Raw genomic sequence first — 20,324 nt, 5'->3', positions numbered from 1 at the left:
TCATGCTTCCCTAAAATTGTTGCTAACTTTTCAGATTTGTTTGGTTGTCCTGTATGAAGCATCTTGTATGAGTTACATGCTTGGCTGTTTCACACATGGTAAGAATGGAGGACTGTTCATGTAAAAGGTTCAGATTTTTGTTACGGCCTTGTAGTTTTGATGCATTTCATGCAGAATTTAACTAGAGTGGGGTTATTTCAGATTTTTTATTGAAGAAGTTGTTTGCCCACAAAACAATGTGGTATCCTGTTACAGGCCTATTTCTTGCTCAGTGCCAATTCATTACATCCAGAAGCTGATGCCTAAGCTGAAAATACAGAAGTCAACATTATTTAAGGCTGTTTTGATCTCCGTGACATTGTTGGCTGTAACTTCTTATCCCAGTTGTATTGTCATTGAGGTTACAGGAATGACCTGCTGGAGAATTTCCAAATAGGCTTGTGCTTGTGATTCATTATTCATTAAAGGAGACAATCTATACATGTTTTTTAGGGTAGTCTAGTATGATGTGCTGCTTTCTTTTTCATCCCTTGTTCTCTTTTCTGCTGATTAGAAACAGAGTGTGAGTTTTGTGGGAGAGAAGGACAGCTTGATTAAAACAAAAGGCAAGAATATGTCTTTAAAAAATGAACGGCCTTGTTTCACAAGGAGAAGTTAGTGATGTGTAGAATGAGTTTAAGTGACAGAACTCAAACCAAGAGCCATGTTCTCAGCATGCAGATTCTTACTTGCTTGCTTATTCTACTTGTTCAGTCTCAGCACCAAGGCAGAGGTGGTCCTGGAATGGCTTTTCTCATTGCCCTTGGATGAAGGACAGAGCCCTACAAGGTGATATTTGATTTCGCAGGTGAAAAAAAAAAACAGGTGACTCTGAATTGACAAGGACAAAGAGCACCTCTGTTGGGGAAATCTCCTGATAAAATAACTGGATTATTTATAATGATGATGGTGAATATTGTGAAGTGAAAAGCATGATTAGTGGAAAAAATATTAATAAATAAATTATTAAAGGAAAATGAACTAGTGAAAGAGAAAATGATAAAGTGAAAGAAGTGAACTTTCTGCAATTATTAAAGTTATTCTGATGTCTCTGTTCTGTACTTGAATGTCCCTATAACAGCCATTTTGCAAAGAGCTAAAGAAGGACATTCCTTCTCTCATACTAAGCATCTCTCAGACAAACAAATGTAATAAATGATGTGAGTCAGCACTTAATTCACTGTCCAGAATTTAAGAATGCTAGCTACTCTGTTTTTGATTAATCATATACCTCAATTGAGAGTGGCAAATGCATAATTTTAATATAAATATTTAATGTTTGTGCTCTGTAAGTAGTGAATAGTCATACTGAACGTCAAATTTTGAATAGTACAGATCTCCTTTTCTGGAGGGTAGGGCATCTGTGACTTTTTACAAATGCTTTAATTTGTCCTACACAAAAACTGTAGTTCAGCAAATTACCTACACATGTGCATAGTTTAATGTGTGGATAGTCATTGATTTTAGCTTAGAATTTTGATCTTTAAAGCATTAATGTGTTTAATTGCATTACTGAATTAAGGCAAGAGTTGTTTAAAAATATCTTGAATTGAACTCTTTGGGATGCTATAACATTGAATTAAAATTTGTAAATCACTTCCTATAGCATCAGCCATTTCCTGTTAATTTGTACTTTATTTACTGACAAGCCCAGGATAAAAGTCTGAGTAGAAGTGGAACACTTTGCAATGATTCCACTGTGTACCACCCAAGGAGGAAATGAAGTTTTGAGGCATTTTCCTATGGCAGTGTTTTCCATCATCACTAGAACACAGGGCTGTGCCACAACTAGAATGTTCAAAGAGGGAAGTACAGGCTAAATAAGAGGAAAAAACATTCACAGACTGATGGGGGAGAAAAGACAGTTGTAGAAGTGGGATGTGACATGATTTTCCTAAGTTGGGTTTTTTTCATGTTTTTGTTTGTGTTTGTTGGTTTGTTTTGGGTTTTTTTGGGTTTTTTTTTTAGGTAAACAGCTCCCTTGACATCGTTTTATCTGTAATTGTAAATAAGCTGTGCATAGGAGTGAAGTAACTCTCTAGGGTCAAGTCTATAACTAGTCAGAACTTATTTAAGTCAGGGGAGTTACAACAGAGCTTTGGCACATGGAGGTTTAGTTAGTCAGAAATGTCTCCTCTGATGGAAAGCAAAAGAAAACCAGCTTGAAAGATACTGCGCCCTTTGAGGGTCAGTATAATCCTGTCAGTATTTGAAATGGATTTCAGTATTGGTAATGTGACTGAAGTTGGGTCTGCACCACGTTCCTGGTTCAGTGAACAAAACTTAAGAGTCTGTGTCACTTTGAAGATAAAATAATCTCTCTCAGGACATGCTGTCAAAAGTCTGATGAGATGAAGTGCTGCAGCTTTGACTGGTTCTTTAGTTCTGCTTTGACTTCAGAGTCCTTTGGGTTATTCTTTATTAATCTAAAGAAATCACACCTTCTGGCTATTTCACACTGTTTGAATTGCTAAACAAGTCTGGCTCCTTGATTTCTAATTCCAAAGGAGTCCTTTATTTCATATGAATGACCTCGGGCAATGTTGCTAGTACCTGAAAACAATTCTCTGGATTTAGTTACTAGCAGTGTCAATATTACACAGGCTTATTTCAGGAATTTCTTTGGATGCAGAAAAGTCATAGTAACAGTACTTGACTCTGGGACTCCAACTGCAGTTCTGGGCTTCTTCCACATTTCTGGGCTTAATATTCCATTCTCCATGCTCTTGATCCTATGCTAGCAACACATTGAAATTAATGACTGTTCCAAATTAACTATAGTCACTGGGTTTCTCTAAAACCCTATGTACAGTTGAAAAATCCTTCTTACAGAGAACAAGGGAGCCGGTGCCTTTTTTATTAGTTTCTTACTCTTATGTAGCACAGAGATCTTAAGTCACTTGCTATCCCAAAATACCAAACAAATAATAGTATTGGTAATTGCTAATGATTTATGAGGTCTGGAGAATCACCATGGGATTGTTAAGGGAGTTTTGAATTCATGTCATTGTGTTGACTGTAAGCTGCCATAGCCAAGTATGAAGACTTAGTCCTCATCCTAATGAATAGTTAGTTGGGCTTTTTCATTTATATTCTTTCACTTGTGCTTATTGAATGTTGAAGTTACTTAATGGCTTAGAAGGCAATGTATTTTGTCTACATCTATTCATCCCAGAAGGCAGAGGTTTCGATTTCCTTCTTTTTATGCTACTCAGTACAGAGTAAAAGCAGACTGAGGAAGAATTCAAGAGGCTGACAGTATATATTTCCTTGAGAGTAATTGTTTTTCAGGTTGGAGACATTTGCCTCAAGTTTCTTTATTTTAAAGTTCTTTTCTTTTCTGTTTTTTTTTCTTCTATTTTTTTCCTTTAACATTTAAATTTGTACCGAGTAATTGTACTCTGATAATAACTTCTCTGAAAAGAGATGTTATTTCTTCTGACTTTATTACCAGTGATTCCTGATGTAAAACATTGTGGAGAATGAGAGATTTGCAGCACAATAGATGATTCATTAGCTGTTCCAGTAGATAAGTTTGGTGCAAAACCATTTCAATCTACTGATTATATGTTTTGAGTAAAATGAATTTAACATTTTTTATAAAATCCTAGTTTCTGAATTCTAGATCTGAGTATTTTTTATCCTTCTATAAAGAATTCCTGTGGGACATATTTTTAAAGGTACTATTTGCAAGATGTGGAAAGAGCCTTCCATTCCCTCCATCCCTGCTTTATAGCTTTGTTTCCCTAAAGCCACCATCCCAGCCTTGGATCCCACAGGTCCTTGACGTCAGTTTGATGGACTCCCAATCCACTGAGTTGTCCTTTTGATGTCTTAATATCTGCAAATTCTCATAGCTCCAGCTTTTCCTTCTTCACTAGTGCCTGTTACCCAGTTGTCCTGCTGGTCCTGATGACTCAAGTCCTCCTGATGAAGCCTGTTAATTTTAGGGCAGCCAGCAGGATGCAGAGAAATGGGGCAGCATTTCAGGCTCTTAGAAATCTGGAGCAAATCACTCAAATCAAACTGAAAATGCAAATTTTAGTCACAGTGTAGAGACAGACCTGACCTGCACAAGTAAATCCTTAGTTGTTATGGATATTTCTGGCCATGCAGACCTTGGTGTGTGGAGCCATCGTGGCACACAGTGCTAAACCCAGGTCTGATAGTCTCCACTGAGTCCCACAGCCTTTACTGGTACCAAAGCTGACTGAAAGTGCATGTGTACATCTTTGTGGGAAAAGGTAAGCTGAATAGATGTATCCTGGGGCTGGCAAGAGTTTTCTGTAAGGATCATCAGAAAATGGTGGGAAAATGCTGTCTAAGGAAAGTTTCTGTTTTCTGTGACAGAGTCAATATTTTTCACTGAAAAATCTAATGAGAATGAAACCTTGTATTCTGGGAAAAGATCTGCAGGGCAAAAATAAATTCTAATAAACTTTCTGAGTTTCATTCAAACATTAATTTGCTTCTCTTGATTCTATTTCCACTCATTTCTTTCTCATTTTTCCTCATGCCAACTGCACCACTTACGACCCTCACATTCCCTTATCATGTTCTTTCAGTTCATTTGTTACCTCCTCTGGCAGCACCAAACACATTTTGTCTCACATATATTTTTACATGTTATCTCCTGCCACAAAATAAACTTCCATCTTTGTGAAAGATTTACACAATCTTGTATTTTCTTAGTTGTTTCTGAATTGTCACTTTATGTTTAAGCTCTTCAGTCTTAGACCTTTGGGAATAAACCCTATTTATTCCTTCATTTATTAGATTCTTATCATCCCCTGGGTGATCCTGTTCTTTGTCTTTCCTTTGCATTGTAAATTCCTTTTGTAATGGTTCCCCAAGAATTTATAGTGCATCTGTTGCTCTGAATCTGTGCCTGACTTTCTGTTAATGATATTGAGCTACTTTATTTAAATCTATGGCAGTGAAAAACTGCGATGACCTTCAGACATGCTTTGAAGTTGGGGAGTAAACATTCCGGATGATCAACAGTTTTCACTGGAATCATCAGAAGATTACATTATTTGTTGTGTAAGAGAAGAATGTGATTGTGGTATTGAACCACAAGTTCATGAATCTTGAACATGAATCTTGATCCAAAAAAGTTAATTCCACTTAAATGTCACATTTATGACCATCCCCCTGCTAAATCAAAGGCTGTTGGTATTGTTCTCAAGAGGAAATACTGCTTATGTAGATTCATTTTTTTCTGAGTATGAAAGGCCACAAATATTTCCAGAATGCTAATGACATTTAACACTGTTTAGTTGTTGTTTTTCCTCATACACTGTGCTGTTGTTTTTTGTCTGCTTTCGTTCTTCGTTCTTTCTTTTTTCAGAGAATAGAAAATAAAATTTAAAAAATTTAAAGTTTGATTATTTGTCTTGTCAGAGGGGAACCAGAGTCTAGATGGAAGAGAACTGTCTCCTGATGGAATAATATTCTGTAACTGAGGTGTTGGGAGTAATTCTTTAAAATTGTGGTTAAAACATACATGTGACTCCCCCCTAAATCTCTTTTATAGTAACATTGTTTCATGAAGCATAGAGCATGAGATGCAGAAGGAAAAAAAAGAAGACATGTCTGGGGCTTGTTTCATTTGTTTGATGTTCCCTAAAGACATGGGTTTGGGAGCTCACATTTCCGCTATGAAAAATTTACTGGAAGTCTACTACATATTAAAATCATATATTTTCATTTACTAATATCAGAATTTTATGCCTTCTGTTGCACACTCCTGCTTTTTCAGAAGTTGGTAGGAAATGAAAAAAGTATTGCACCAGATCTCAGAAATTATTATGATAAATGTGAAAATAGTATTTTGGGGCAAATTGTCTGTTCCCAGAAGTGTGAAGACTATCCCTATATATTTTCATTTAAAAATGCCAAATTTTTCATTTGAGCTTTGAATATCTCTGGATTTAATACTATTTGAGATGACAAGAATACTATAAACCTTAACCACCTCACTGAGGAGATTTCAATATTCTGTTGAGTGTTTACATGAAGCTATGGATGCAAATGAGAGAATGAAGTCCCTGTTCAACGTGTGTAAGCTCTGTTTATGTGCAGCTTAATAATCACCAGTGTGCTTCATCAGAGGACTACAATCGGTTTTGATCTTGCATTTGTACATCAGAGATACCATTGGAAACTTTTGTCCAAAAGGAGGGTTTTCCCCCTGACCTTGCTATTGTTTCTAAAATACAAAAAACAAGTAATGATTTATAAATCTATTATTCTAGACATGCCTGTCCACAAAGTCTTCTTTGAATCATTGTTCACCATTACTTGCTGTCCCTTAGTTGGCATTTCTGGTTTTCAGTGCTGGAATGGTAATGATGTCTCTCACAAAGGCATGGAGAGTATTAAGTGGTCTGTGCCACTCTTGAGCAGCTCTTGCAGCTCTTAATGGTTCCTTTGTAAACAGGATTGTTCTCAGTGATTTGTTTAACAATGTGTGATTCACTTCATCCACACAATTTTCTTGACTAAGAACTTCATACACTGGGAGCTATTTAGAGACCTTGGTTAAAATCCTGTCTTCAGCTAAGTCAGATGGAGTTCTCTAAACAGCATAGATGTCAGGACCTAATTGATTCCCTTGCAAGCCAGGTGCACAGCTAATTTCTGTCTATACCAATATATGGAAAAGAACTGCAGCAAGACTGTAGTGGCATGGATATAACTCTGTGTTGGGTAATGGAAAAGTACTGGTTAATGAGAAGGTATCTGAAAAACACTTAGATGGCTCAAGGAGGACAGAAGGGTTCAGGTGAAGAAATCCTCCTCCCTTGACATCCAGTGGAGACACACCCAGATTGAGTAAAGATTTGTATTCATTTTGGTGGAGGCAGCATGCCATGTGACAGTGCTCTTTTGACTCACAAGCAGTTGTAATGAAAATACACAGCAGTTTTAATTGCTCAACACTGCAAGTGATAATTTAAATATTGTGGTCTGCTATACAAGTTTTTAAGGCTGTGCTTCTCTCTGAGTGCTTTGGGTCTCAGGTGTGTACAGTGTAGTAGACTAATTCTTTCTCAAGGCAAAATAGATTATTGGACTTTGATACTTTTAAATATAGGCAACTCTCCAGTAACTGTAATTGAGATGTTTTATGTATGATTTATGTAACACCACAACCTTGTTTTGAGATTTTAATCATTTTTATTGAAGGCTTGATTTCAACCTAAAGTTGCAAATAAGAGTATCATCAGAAAGTACAGTGATTTCTTTGACATCACTGCTACTACAGAGTTTGCCATTTATCATATGGGAAATAACCTGCTAGTGATGGAGTTCTTCTTGCTTATATTGTTTTTACACCCAAGTAATTTGTAGTTTGCCAATGTAAGGTGTTCTCTGAGAGTATGCTGAGTGGCAGTGTGAGCATTTCTGTGTCTGCAAGGGCAAACTGTCTAGTTAAGTGATGCTTCTTAAAGAAGCACAAATTCCACTAAGACTGTGTTCATTTGGTGAGAGACTGGGAGTTTGTAGTGTCTTTTCATAGCCTCGAATTACTCTGAGTTTCTGTCAGTTTTACATAGGCTCCTTCTTCCCTGTTAGTCATTTCAGTTGTGTGATTTGTGAAAATAAGTCAATAGGCTGCTCTAGGAATGTGGTCCTCATGTCTCTCTCTTTTCAGGCTATTGGCCAAATAGTCCTGTGTGGCCATGCTGCTTTTTTGCTTCTGCACAACACATCTTTCATTGGTTTGAGAGGACATGCACCAATCCATCTGTGATGTTCTTTTGCACACTCCTGACTCCCTTGGGCCAGACCTGACTCTCCTGGGTCAGCTTATCTTACTCAGTCCTGATCCTTTCACCCTATCTTGTTGCACAGTCTAGTTGCCTGCCAACCCTGTTTATTTTTTTATTCCTTCTCCATAGACGTCATTAGGAGATTTAAGAGAGGATACGTTATCCAAATGTTTTTTTTAATCTTAGGGAAAACAAATTAGACAAGTCAGGAATATTTATGCTTATAGTGATAAGAGGTTTAAAGCTAATGTGGCCCATTTGATCATGTGTGACATTCTCTACCTCACAAACCAGTTGTATTTTTTAGAACTTTCACTTTCTTAATCCTAGTTAAAAAGTAGACTTCCAAATATTCCAAATATGATTTGACATCTCTTTTTACTGTCCACCTAGTCTTATTCCCAGTAACAGAAACTGAAAAGAATATTCTAAAAATTATTTTTCATATTTAATCTTTGTACACTTTTATGTTTTCTGGAGAGCTGAGATGATTTTTTTCAATGTTGCCGGGACATTTTTTCAAAAAAGATGCTTGGCATTGTGCACTGGGCAGAAGAAGAATCTCTCCAACTGTTCCATAGCCTGCTCTAGCTGTCCTTCTGATAGGTATTGATAATAACAGGAAGACTTTTAATGTGTACAAATTGAACCCAACTCTAGGGTGCTCATAATTATTTTGGTTTTTCCACCTTGATGGCTGGGCATCTGGTAGTGTTTGAAACCCAAATTCAAACAAGCTTGCTGTTGTTTTTAGCTGCATCTTCTGGAGGGGATTTTTTTAACACAAATTCCTACTGCATGTTATATCAATTCCCAAACCATATAAAAGTTTCTGTTATTTTCTTTTTGTTTTCATGCTTCGAAGTTTAATACTTATATTTTCCTGTCCGTTCAAAATACTGTTGTCATAAAACCTCATGATATCCTCTGTACCTGGTGATTACAGCATATTGCAAATATATTTACTATTTGCCTATTGCTTATTTATGAAACATATGCCCAGTGTTTGTCCAATACTCTGAAACACTTCACGGGAGGAAACATATGGCACCTGTTCTTACTTAAGGAAAATGCTGCTGAATCAGAAACTGATTAAGGATTCCTTTGCTTCACACCCAAAATTCCACTGCCTGAGGGCAGGAAAAGAAATAAACGGAATAACTTTGACTGAAAGCACCATTCTGTTTACAAATGTCTGCCTAGCTGCTGTGTTGTGCTCAATCAAATCCTTCCTCAGAATTTCCCACCATGCTGCTGCACATTCACAGAGTTCAGTAGCAGCCAGCAATCTGCTAGCTGCTTATCAAGCTAATCATAAATTTATCCTGCTATACTCCTTTCACAAGTATTTGTGGTTCCCATTAATTGTTTCCTCTCATACAGTTAATATGATTGTAAAATCATTGCTTTAAGCTTTAAGCTTTTTTCCTATCTGAGTCGATAGTACTTAGTATGTATGGGTGCATACATAATTAAAGTAAATAACATTTAATAAATTTCCAGCTTGCTGCAAGACAGTTTAATCTATGGAGAGCTGTTGGTTTCATTCGTAGGAAATATTTACCTATCCATCCCCTCAGGTGGTGCAGGAGATACATTTCAGGTAAGAGAGCAGGCTCTGTGCAAATAAACTTTAGATTATTCTCTACCTTGAGATGACAAACAAATCATTGTCTGCCTGAAGAATTCCCATGGACTTGTGGAAGTGGGACTTTCCATCTCTCTAGTTTTATTTTTTAGGATCTTCTGCTAGTTTTATAGCCTCATTATCCCTTCCGTCCCAGTGTGAAATAAAGCAGTCTGACCTTTGAGTTTTCAGTTAGCACTAATTTGGAATTATTTCTGTAAGTGTGTGTGAATTTTCCTAAGATTTTTCAAGGGAATGCAAACTATTCTTAATATTGGTGTTTTCACCACTAAATTTGTAGAGAAATGGAGCTTTATTTAGAAAGAGGATTTTTTCCATCCAAAAAAAAAAAATTTACCAGATAATTGTCTGTGAGACTATAATGGTATTATACATGGGGAACATTGAACTCAATGCAAGTTAGTGTAAATAAAGTAGTCTAAACTTATTGAAACTTGTGCTCCCTTCTCTACTGGGCTAACCATCACTTTTGAGAATGTAAGTAGGGATTTTAGAGGGTCTTTTAGTTGTTATTGTGCATTCTTTTTTATATTTTGAGCTATTTTTTAGCTTATAATTTCTTTCTTATCTAAATCCTTTCCAAGCAATATTTTCCATACCACAAGCCTAAATAATCTGTTGTCTGACTGATCCCACTCCATCTGAATTTTCCATATAGAGTAATTTTAAGATAAGGTGTTACGTATTAAATCTACAATAATACTTTTCATTATTGGCTTGAAGTGTTGCTGAATTAGATTCAATGGGGAAAGCTGAACAGGCAGCAGAAAAAACTGTTCACAAAGTCAAAGAGTATGATGTACAGAGATGAAGGACAAAGAATCTGTATTAATCAATCTGCCAGGAAGAGACCCTAAGTATAAATGAGTAACCAATTAAAGCAGGTTGTTCTCACATAAAGACTAAATGCCATATTATAACATCAATTCACACCTTAAACACTCATTGATTTTTGCAAGGTGTTCCATCCATAAAAGGATGGTAAAAGATAGAGATTTTAATAAAAATTCAGTTGAAAAGGATAAATGAATGTATAATCACACCATTTCAGGTCACTTAAGATCTTAATTTTGGGAACAAGTACATTATATTGGCACATGCTGTGTCCAGAGCTGGGCTGCCCAGTACATAGACTGACTTCAGAAAGTCCAAGGAAGGGACACAGAAACACAGAACTTGGAGAATCTCCTATTTAAGGAGATTCCTAGGGAGCTGGGAAGAGAGAAATGCCACGTGGATCTCAGCAATGCATGAAGGAAAGAGGTAGAGAAGACAGAGCCAGGTTCTTACCAATGAAAGGACAAGAGGCAAAGAAATTCCATTTAAGCATTGGAAAAAACAATTTTACTGTTAAGAGTGGACAAAACCCAGGACAGGTTGCCCAGGGAGGTTGTGGAGTATTCATCCCTGGAGAGAATGCAATGGACACAGCCCTGAGCAAACAGCTCTGACCCTTTTATGAGCAGCAGGCTCGATGAGATGGTGTCCAGAGATGTGTGCCAACCTCATCCGTGCTCTGATTGTGCAATTCTGTCACATTGGGCAGTTTTCTTATTGTTGGGAAAAGTTTTCTAGGAACTCAGATTTTCTCCAGCTTCTGCAAGCAAGATTAATTGTATAGATTTTTTTAAAGTATGTATAGGAGAAACAACTTTTTCATGGTCATATCCATGAATTTTTTTTGAAAGAATAATGTTTTTGTTATTTCCTAGACTAAAGGGATCTGAAGGACCATAAAATATTTGCAAAGAAGAAAATACTTTTCAGAGAGTGGAAAACACTCCGAACACTCTGAATAAGAGTTCACTTTGAGCAAAGAGAGGTATTTTTGGAAGACTGTGTAAATAATGTTGGTTCACGGTAAACATCTGCAGAATGATAGCCTGTATTAATCTATCTGGATGCTCAAAATTCTACATGAAATAATTCCTTTTTTACTATTTATTTTGCAAATGAGTAAATGGAGCAACAGAGAATATTAAGAAACCATGCAGTAACATGGTGTCATACACAGAAATAGAAACCTATCTAGAAGGATTAATTTCTAGACTCTGATTTAACATTCCATTGCATTAATTGAAAACTACCTTGCCTTATACAGTAAGTTTTGTAACAAGGAAATTCTGATTATTATATTAAATGTATCAGAAGTTAAAATTAATGACTTACTGTTTAAGTGACATTGTAGAGAACAAGTTTGTTCTTGTTCTGTCAAACAACTGTTTTTTGAGGGACCTATAAAGGTGAAATCACAGCTGCAATTGAAATTTGATAAAACCCAAGATCCCAAGTCCCACAGGTACTTTCAAAAAGTGTACTTTCTATGTCTAACAATGCACATTTCTATAAACTGGAAAAGTAGCTGGAAAATAGTGTGAAGAAGATGTTTGCATAAATATGAAGTTGGATACAGCTGTTCTAAGAAAGCATGAAGCTAAAATAGCATAGGAAATGGGAGCAAGGGATTCTTTTATGTTTAAAATATGAGCCTACATAAGAAGAGATTAATGAGAATAGTTGTGAAAATGAATTAATTTAAATATGAGCTATTTCCTTTTTTGGACCTGTTAACTTACGGTTTCATGAATATTTGTCAAAGTTAATGTTGTGAAGCTGAGCTGTTGCTTTTTCTTGGAGAGTAATTCTTGTTGTCTTCCTTTGTGTTACGTATTCTCTTTAAGAAAATGAAGAGAATGCAGTGATTAATATATATGATGCTAAATCCTTATGCATAGCTTGGTTCAGCTATGGAACAAGAACATTTTGCTTCTTGTAAAAAAGTAATGAACTGTATAAATATGGGAATCAAAGCTTTAAGTTGGCTGAAAATGATGAAGGGCTCTTCTCCTTGGAAACTTAATCTTTATTCTGTTTCTTGACATTCAGATAAGAAGAGCCATCAGGTTTTTCCAAACTTGCTCATGCAGGGTCACATCCATTATGGTGCTGATGGTCTCATGGGAATAGCAATGCTTTGTCCAGTTGTGAGGTGATGTAGTTGGAAATAATACAGCTGCTACTGCAGATGTAAAACCAACCATCCAAAAAAACAAACAAACCCCTTCCAGATTTACTAGTGAAACAATAAAGCAAAACTTTTGTTAAATGCAGTTTGCATATGTATAAAAAATATTGTTATTAGTTTCTAAATTATAATAGCACGAAGAGCCTCAGATAATATGCTTAATTTTGATTTTTAAGAAACCAGTATAATCATGCATGTGGGGTCAGTGAAGGTATTCTGCCTGTAGTGAGGGGTGGTACTCTAAAGCACAGTGCTTCCCTAAGCACTGCTGAATGGTCAGTCAGTCATGATGGTTAGCACTAATACCCTTCAACATGCAAATACAGGGAGCTGCATTCTGTTCAAAATGGTAGGACTCCAAAAGGATGTCTTCTGGGTAGACTTTGTTACATAAGACATAGAACTCAATATATTGTAAAAATCCCAATGTGTGCTTATAGCATGGGACTTTAAATACTTGGACAAAAAAGTCCTTAGCATTGTTTAAGTTAAATAAAACTTTGTCATTGCCTTAAATTGACTTTTTTTTCTGTACATTGTTTGAATGTTGAAAACTTGGTTAGAATGTTGTTTATTCCTACTATTTTCCTGAGGCGGGTAGGTTTTGCCCTATGGAGATAATCTTGAAAGTTAAAATTAAGGTGTCTGCAGTTTCTAGTCTTATTAAGGAGAAATTCTCCTCCATGTACTGAAGTTGTCTCTTGAGTAATCAAAAATTTGCTTACACATATATCTCTAGTGCCATTCCAGATGGCATAGTCTGTGGTGTGGAATACCTAGGAAAGAAGTATGGTAGAACATAGGATCATAGAACTCTTGCACTCTTGGGACTCTTAGGATATCTAAAAATGTCTCAACTACTGCTGGAAACCTTTCAGGCAGTTAAACTCTGGGCCCAGGTTTTGTGTAGATACCTAAATCTAGATTCTTATTCTGGATCTGAATGCCTTTACTCAGGTAAAGGAGCTTACTATACTGCCTTCTAACCAGACTCCCTACTTGAAATGTGTTCTTATATATATGTGTGTGTGTGTATACATATATGTGTGTGTGTATATATATATATATATTTAACAGTAAATGAATATTTATATGAATATATATATATTTGTTATTAATATATATATTATATATATTCAATTGTAAATGAATACTGACACATGGTGAATTGGTCTTGGTATACATATGAGATCTCTCATTCTTGGAGATACCCAAAAGCCATCTGGACACAGTCCTGTGAATTCTGCTGTAGTGACCCTGCTTTAGCAGAGGGGTTGGACCAGGTGGCCTCCAGAGGTCCCTTCCAACCTCAGCCCTTCTGTGGCTCTTTGTGATATTTACTGATAAGCAAATTTTGAGTTAATAGGAATATGCCAGTAGATGGTGCTCATGAATATATAGCTTTGTCCTCACATAATTAGCAATTTTTTGGTATTGAATGTTACCAGGATTCCAGCATATTGTTTATGTGGCTCTTTTAACAGCTGCATAATTAAAGTTCAGCACATACATAATTGTTTGCAAGGTAAGAGCCTAAATAATGTCAGAAGGTTGTAGATGAAACTGATCCTATAATAATTCCCTCAGCTGCCTTCATGCTAGTATGAATCCTTCAAAACCAAATTATTTCTAATCTGTATGAATTTCCCACTACTGAATGACATTGTTCCTTGGCTCTGGAGCTATCCAAAATCAAAGAATTTTGAGCATGTCAGGGAATGTTGAACATGAACTGCTGCCTCAGTGCTTTATCACAGATAAATTAGGATAATAACATCTTCTGTTTTCTCAGGCTGCAGGAACTGACCTGAGAACTCTATTGCACTTGACTCTGTTAAACAGATGTTGTAACACGATGACAAAAAAAAATCCAATTTGTTCCACAGAAGAAACGAAGAGGAAAGAGTTTTATTTACATGAAGGGCATAACCACTTTAAAACAGTTTGATGAACACATTATACATTTCAGAAAGTTGTTGCTGAATAGAGTTAGGACTAAGGCTTACAAAAGACACATATACAAGCCAGTATGTCAGTGGTTGCTGTAGACACAATGATCCCCTGGAAATGCTGCAGTGGGAACTGGGTGCCTAAGCCCCATAGAGCTGGAATGGGTAAAACTGGAAGCTCAAAGAGGCAGCTTGAAAACCTGAAGCTGAGTGAGAAGCCACTAGAAGTAAACTGCTAAGGTATGAGAATGGTATCTGAATTCCTACCCAATGTCGCGAATCTCCGACCTTGGATCCTGCAAAGGGGTACAGTTTGGAGTCTGGCCATTTCCAGATTTATTTTTATGGAGCAAGTGAACAGAACCTACTGCTGTCATTGTAAGGAAATAGCATGATAATTCCTGACTTTCATAGGCTAAGGTAAGTGGGTGGACACTTCCCAGGAAGCAGGAGAAAGATGCCTTCTGCAGCCTCCACTCACGTGTCTCCCAGGTGAGAACTTCAACCTCTCCATGAGGTGGGCACTCAGCCCAGCCCAACAAACATGGAGATGTGACTGGACTGAGGGGGTGAAACAGAGCCTGACTCTGCAGCTTGGTGCCCTGGCATGCACTGGTGAGCTGTACAGACACAGGCAGGTCACATTAGTCTCTGGTAAAAATGCAGAAGCTGTCCAGAGGCCAGGCACCATGGATTGAAACTCTCCATTCTAGGTGATTTTCCCATGTACTTAATTAGAGCCTGTTCCTCCATGCCTTGTCTTCCTGTCCCCACAGTGCTTGGTTTCCTGCCCACACAATGTCTCTGTTTCAATAGCACAAGAGTATTCCTCCACGTGGGCCAGCCTGCAGCCTGCTGGTTCACACATTATTGGCAATGTGGCCTTTGTTCACCTCAAGCTGAGGAGGAGTTTGGTCCAAAGTCATCTTCATCCCAGGAGAGGGTTCTCTTGTGTAGATCAGGGTTTTTTTTCTCAGCTGGTGAAATAATTTCCATGCATGTTTCCAGGCATGTGACCCATAATTTCTCATACTGACTGAATCCCACACTGAAGAGCTTTCTTGCTTAGGCCTTACAGAGAATTTGAGCATGCCCATACAGCTCAGGTCTCAGTGCAGTGCAGGGGGAAGAGCATCTTCCTGGCATCTTCTTGGCATGGACAGGGTGCAGCCCACCAGGAAATTGGTCAAGCTGTTTTTGGATCTGACGCATACCTGAATAAAATGCTAAAATTATTTAGTAAGTAAATGTAAGTAAATTCATGTTTTTAAATGATAGGAAAATGAGGGGTTATAAATTTTACACAGAAAAGCATACACTACCCTGATTTTAGTGCAGCATAAGGCAAAAGCTGAATGTTTTATGTTAATGGATTCACATATTATTTACATTTTATTTGTATTATTTCGTTGGTCTTTAGATACAAAAACATCATTATAAATATTTTAGATATTTTCAACTTGTAAGTTCTTTTGCCACAGCTGGTGGTCTATTTTGCCAATTTGGATTAAAGGAATGTCACCAGTTGGAAATCTAATCCATTTTACAAACAGAGTTAAAAGGGGAATAACTTACAACACCTGCTAATAAGCCTCCAGCCAATTTCCCTGTTTCTTTTTAATATTTTTTCCCCCCTACTTTTCCCTCGCTGTGCCAGGGTTTGATCATTGACTCACTGCTGTGAAAGGCTGCATTGCCACCAACTTTGGGTGCAGACTTTGAAGCTCTAGAGGCGGCTGCAAGGCTCAGTGTGCTGTGGAAAGCTGCAAAGCTGCAGCTGTGCTGCGTGATGGACTGCCTGGAGCTGCTGTGGGGCCACCCCTCACATCAGCACTCTCCTATCAGCACTGCAGAGCTGCTCTCAGTAGAGATTCTGGCATTATCTTTAAGTCAGCCAGCTCAGTCTGCATGTGGCAGAGCAAAGCTCGGGGCAGGCTGGTTTGATGTGCATGTGCCCTTGGAGAGACAGTGAGCTGCTGAAGGCACTGACTGCAGAGGGAACCAACGACTGTGCCCAAAGGACCAAAATATGCACAAAGCCATAAATTAAGGGGAGAGGAGGAACAGAAATGCTCATGAATAAATTGATAGCTTGTGTTGTGTGCTTGTAAAATTCATTCCATAGCACACAGACTCTCGAGTGCATCATCTTCCTGAGGTACCTAGAAAATTTGTGAATGTGAGAGCGCTACCAGCAGATGGAAAGCTACTACGATGAGTTTACACCAAGTTCCCTGTCAGTCTGACTCATCCACCCACCTGGTCTATGCTGCCAGTGAGGTCAGACTTCACAGGCACTTTGCTTTCTCTGCCTTGTGTGGATTCCCATTCCCATACCAGCACATGGGATGGCTGCCCAGCAGACCTGCAGGGACCCTGGGCCACCCTTCCTGGGATGCCTGAAGTAAATGAGGCTGTCAGGAATGGGAAAGCATCCAGACAATTGAACGTAGTAGAACGTGGGTATGTGATAAAATCATATCATTTCTTTATCAGTAGTATATTAGATTTCCCAGCAGTTACTTACCAGAACGTGTCCTCATCTGCCCCCTCTCTTTGCACACATGTACACACAACCTCTTGGCAGCCAGACCTCCCTCCCACTTATTGTTTGGGAGGCAGGAGAGTGGCTGAACTGCCTGACACTCATTCACAACTCCCAAGATCACCAACCACTGCCACAGTGCATCAGTTCAACCATTCATCTCCTACAACATCTTGCAACAATCACTTCCAAATACTGCTCAAAAATGTCTTACTCTCCCTCACTATGCAACTTACACAACTACAAGCCTTGGAGGAGAAAAATTTTTTAACCTCAGGCATCATAGCATCTAACTTTCCCTGTTGACATTTTTTTTTTGTAGGCCAGAAGAATGTTTTTCTTTGCCACATGCATACCTTCTCCAGCTTCATTAATATAAAAGTCTTGATAAAAATGACTTTCATTTTTTTTTCCAGATCATCTCAGCCAAGAAATGTTTTCTATGTCCTCTGACATTAATCAGTAAAACCCTGTTCCTGTGATGCATAAAAAAGCCACCTTCAGCACTAAAGTAATCTTTAATTTATGCAATATTTGAGTGATTTTCATCAGTTACTAGATACAATGATTTAATTTTCCTGTATAATCATTTCATCTTAGATACCTCACTTGCCAAAAAAGCGTGACAGATCTGATGTGAACACTATTTTTTATTACAGTAAATTACTTTGTATTCAGATTTTGATACTTGTCTGCCTTAAGAGATAATTCAAAATAATTATACTTTATTTTCATTTTGAAGTTTCATACTTTTAAATGAGTCACTGATAAACCTGTTAATTCCCTAATGCAATCTAGAATCCAGTCTGCTATTTTAAGTAACCAGTTACTTCACAAGGAGCACAGATACTCAATTCCATATTCATATGGTTCAGTCTGCCAACCATAATTTTGTTTTTTCTCCTTTGTATTCAACAGAGGAACTCCTGAAGATTAATGGATCCAGTCTGCCTCATTTAAATACTCACTGCTCTCCTTTGACTGCATGTGGTTTTTCAACACTTTGAGAGGCTTTTTCAGATTTATTGCCAAGCACCTTCACAGTAATGGAGAGAAACAGTAGAAATGTTAGAGAAATAGATTTGACACCCAGTCAGCCTAACCTTTTATTGGCAGTGTGTAGTAGCATGCCAGCAGCCACCCTATGCATTTTGATAAGGATGCTTTTCAAACCATGGGGATCTCTGGGCTTATAAGGAACCAGTGAGAAGGAATGAGGACAAGACAGATAATTCTGGTTATGTTAAAATCACTTTGCAGAACTCTGCCCTTCTGTATGAATGAAGGTTTTAGTCACTTTTCCACTGAACTTTTGTTTTTTACATTATATTACTGTTGTAAAAAACCTTATGCTGGTCTAAGAAGCAATGCTTAGAACTCCCCCTTTTCAATGACACCAGACTTTAGTGTGCTTTTCCTTAGGACTTCAGCACTCACCTCTCTGGGGTAGCTGCCCTGCTCATGGCATGCTCAGGATTCCAGGAGTGGATGCTCAGGCACTGTTTGGCAGCACACAATGCTGTACCTGTACCAATTTACAAATAGAAAAAATCTAATATCATTGAATCACCTTGTACTTGGTTGATTCAATTAAGGCAGGCAAGGAATTTTCAGACTAACTGGGGAAGTACCTAATTAAGCTTTCTGGAAAGCAGACAATGGACCAATATGAAGAAATTTGAGTGGGCTGTATAGGCCCACCTCTCTACTCAGGTAGAAACTTCTTATTGGTTTGTCCTTTAATAGAAATAGATTTGTGCAAAAGGCATTGCAAGGTTCAGGCTGGCCTTCTGACCTTGACACCAGGGAAGGTCAGGAGATTATCTGAAAGCTAACATTGATATAGTTTGCACCTTACCTACCATCATTAACACCTTAATTAGGGTGTAAAGCCCACACTCTGGCTGATGGTTGACCTTTCTGTTATGCTTCCTGGGCAGGAGGCAGGTAGGAATAAGAGGAATAGAAGCAGAAACACTCAGAACAGATTTTTGCCTAAGTGTACCATTTCTCAATGAGATCTAATTAAAATACATGTAACTTGTAAATCAAAGTTTTGATCCTTCAACAAAATCAGTCCTTTACTTACTTACTTCTGTGACTAGTCTCAATAAACCCAGCTTCCAGAATGAAATACTGAGCAGAGAATTTGATGCACTGCCTGTCTACACAGGGATCAGCTTTAGTTGAGCCTGTAATATTAATACACACATCTGTAGATCAAAATTTCCCATTACGTTTTCTTCTAGGGGAGAAAGATTTTTGCCTGTATCAAAGAAAAAACAGTAATTACTACAGCACTTACTCCTCAGTATGAATTTTGTATGTTTGTTTAAAACCAAAAGGTTTTGCACACTTGTGAGCATGTCCTTATAATAGTTAAACTTAGATGTAGTCATAACCTGACTAGGAATAATTTATTTATGAACTATTTGAGACTTAATTTCTTCTTAATGTTGTTTTGGAGACATATGCAATATACAAGTCTCTGGACTGCCATGGAAAAAAGAACAAAGCTTTCTCTTCAAAGAGAGTAAAATAGAAGAGGATATTCCTTTTTTTTTTTGGCTAAGTTTTAGCTGTTCCTGGTTTGTTTGGGTTTTTTGTTTCAATATTTATATTACATTTAACTCATCAGCAAAGGCAACTTTTATTACTTTACCCATTCCAATCAATACTTCCCTAAACAGTAATGCTGAGACACTCTTGGTAAATTTTTACATGCATTTCACCAAATATATATCTGGGTAACTACTTCAGCATTTGGTGCTACCCCAGGAGCAACAAGAACAAAATTTCCCTGCACTAAGTGCCCACAATCTCACAAAATCACAGAACAGTTGGGGTTGGAAGGAGCCTCTGGAAATCACCTTGTCCAAGCTCCTGCTGAAGCAGATCCACCTAGAGCAGGTTCTGCAGGATTGTGGTTTTAAGTTATCTCCAAAGGATGAGACTCCACAGCCTCTCTGGGCAGTTGTTCCACTGCTCTGTCTCCCTCACAGTGAAGTTTTTCCTCATATTCAGATGGAATTTCCTGTGTTCCAGTCTGTGCCCATTGACCCTTCTCCTGTCACTGGGCAGCACTGAAAAGAATCTGGCCCCATCCTTGTAACACCCACTCTTAAGGTACTTGTATGCATTGATCAGATTCCCTGTCAGTTTTATCTTCTTCAGACTAAACAGACCCGGCTCCCCAGTCCTTTCCTCCTATGAGAGCTGCTCCAGTCCCCTAAACATCTTTGTAGCCCTCCACTGGACCCTCTCCATCTGGCAGTAGACTTAATGAAAAAAAAACCCACCAAAACATTTTTCAATTGGCATGAAATGACATACTTTTGGA

The 20,324-nt window shown here is 37.8% G+C and overlaps 1 protein-coding gene across 11 annotated transcripts in view; it reads left to right on the top strand.

The window, feature by feature from the left end:
• The window catches only part of MAGI2 (membrane associated guanylate kinase, WW and PDZ domain containing 2), a 703,759-nt gene that overhangs the window by 52,701 nt on the left and 630,734 nt on the right, over nucleotides 1-20,324 (top strand). The window lies entirely within an intron of this gene.

The sequence above is a fragment of the Sturnus vulgaris genome, chromosome 5 (assembly GCF_052056855.1).
Source record: "Sturnus vulgaris isolate bStuVul1 chromosome 5, bStuVul1.hap1, whole genome shotgun sequence".
Lineage (NCBI taxonomy): Eukaryota > Metazoa > Chordata > Aves > Passeriformes > Sturnidae > Sturnus > Sturnus vulgaris.
This window is presented reverse-complemented; position numbering and strand designations above follow the sequence as displayed.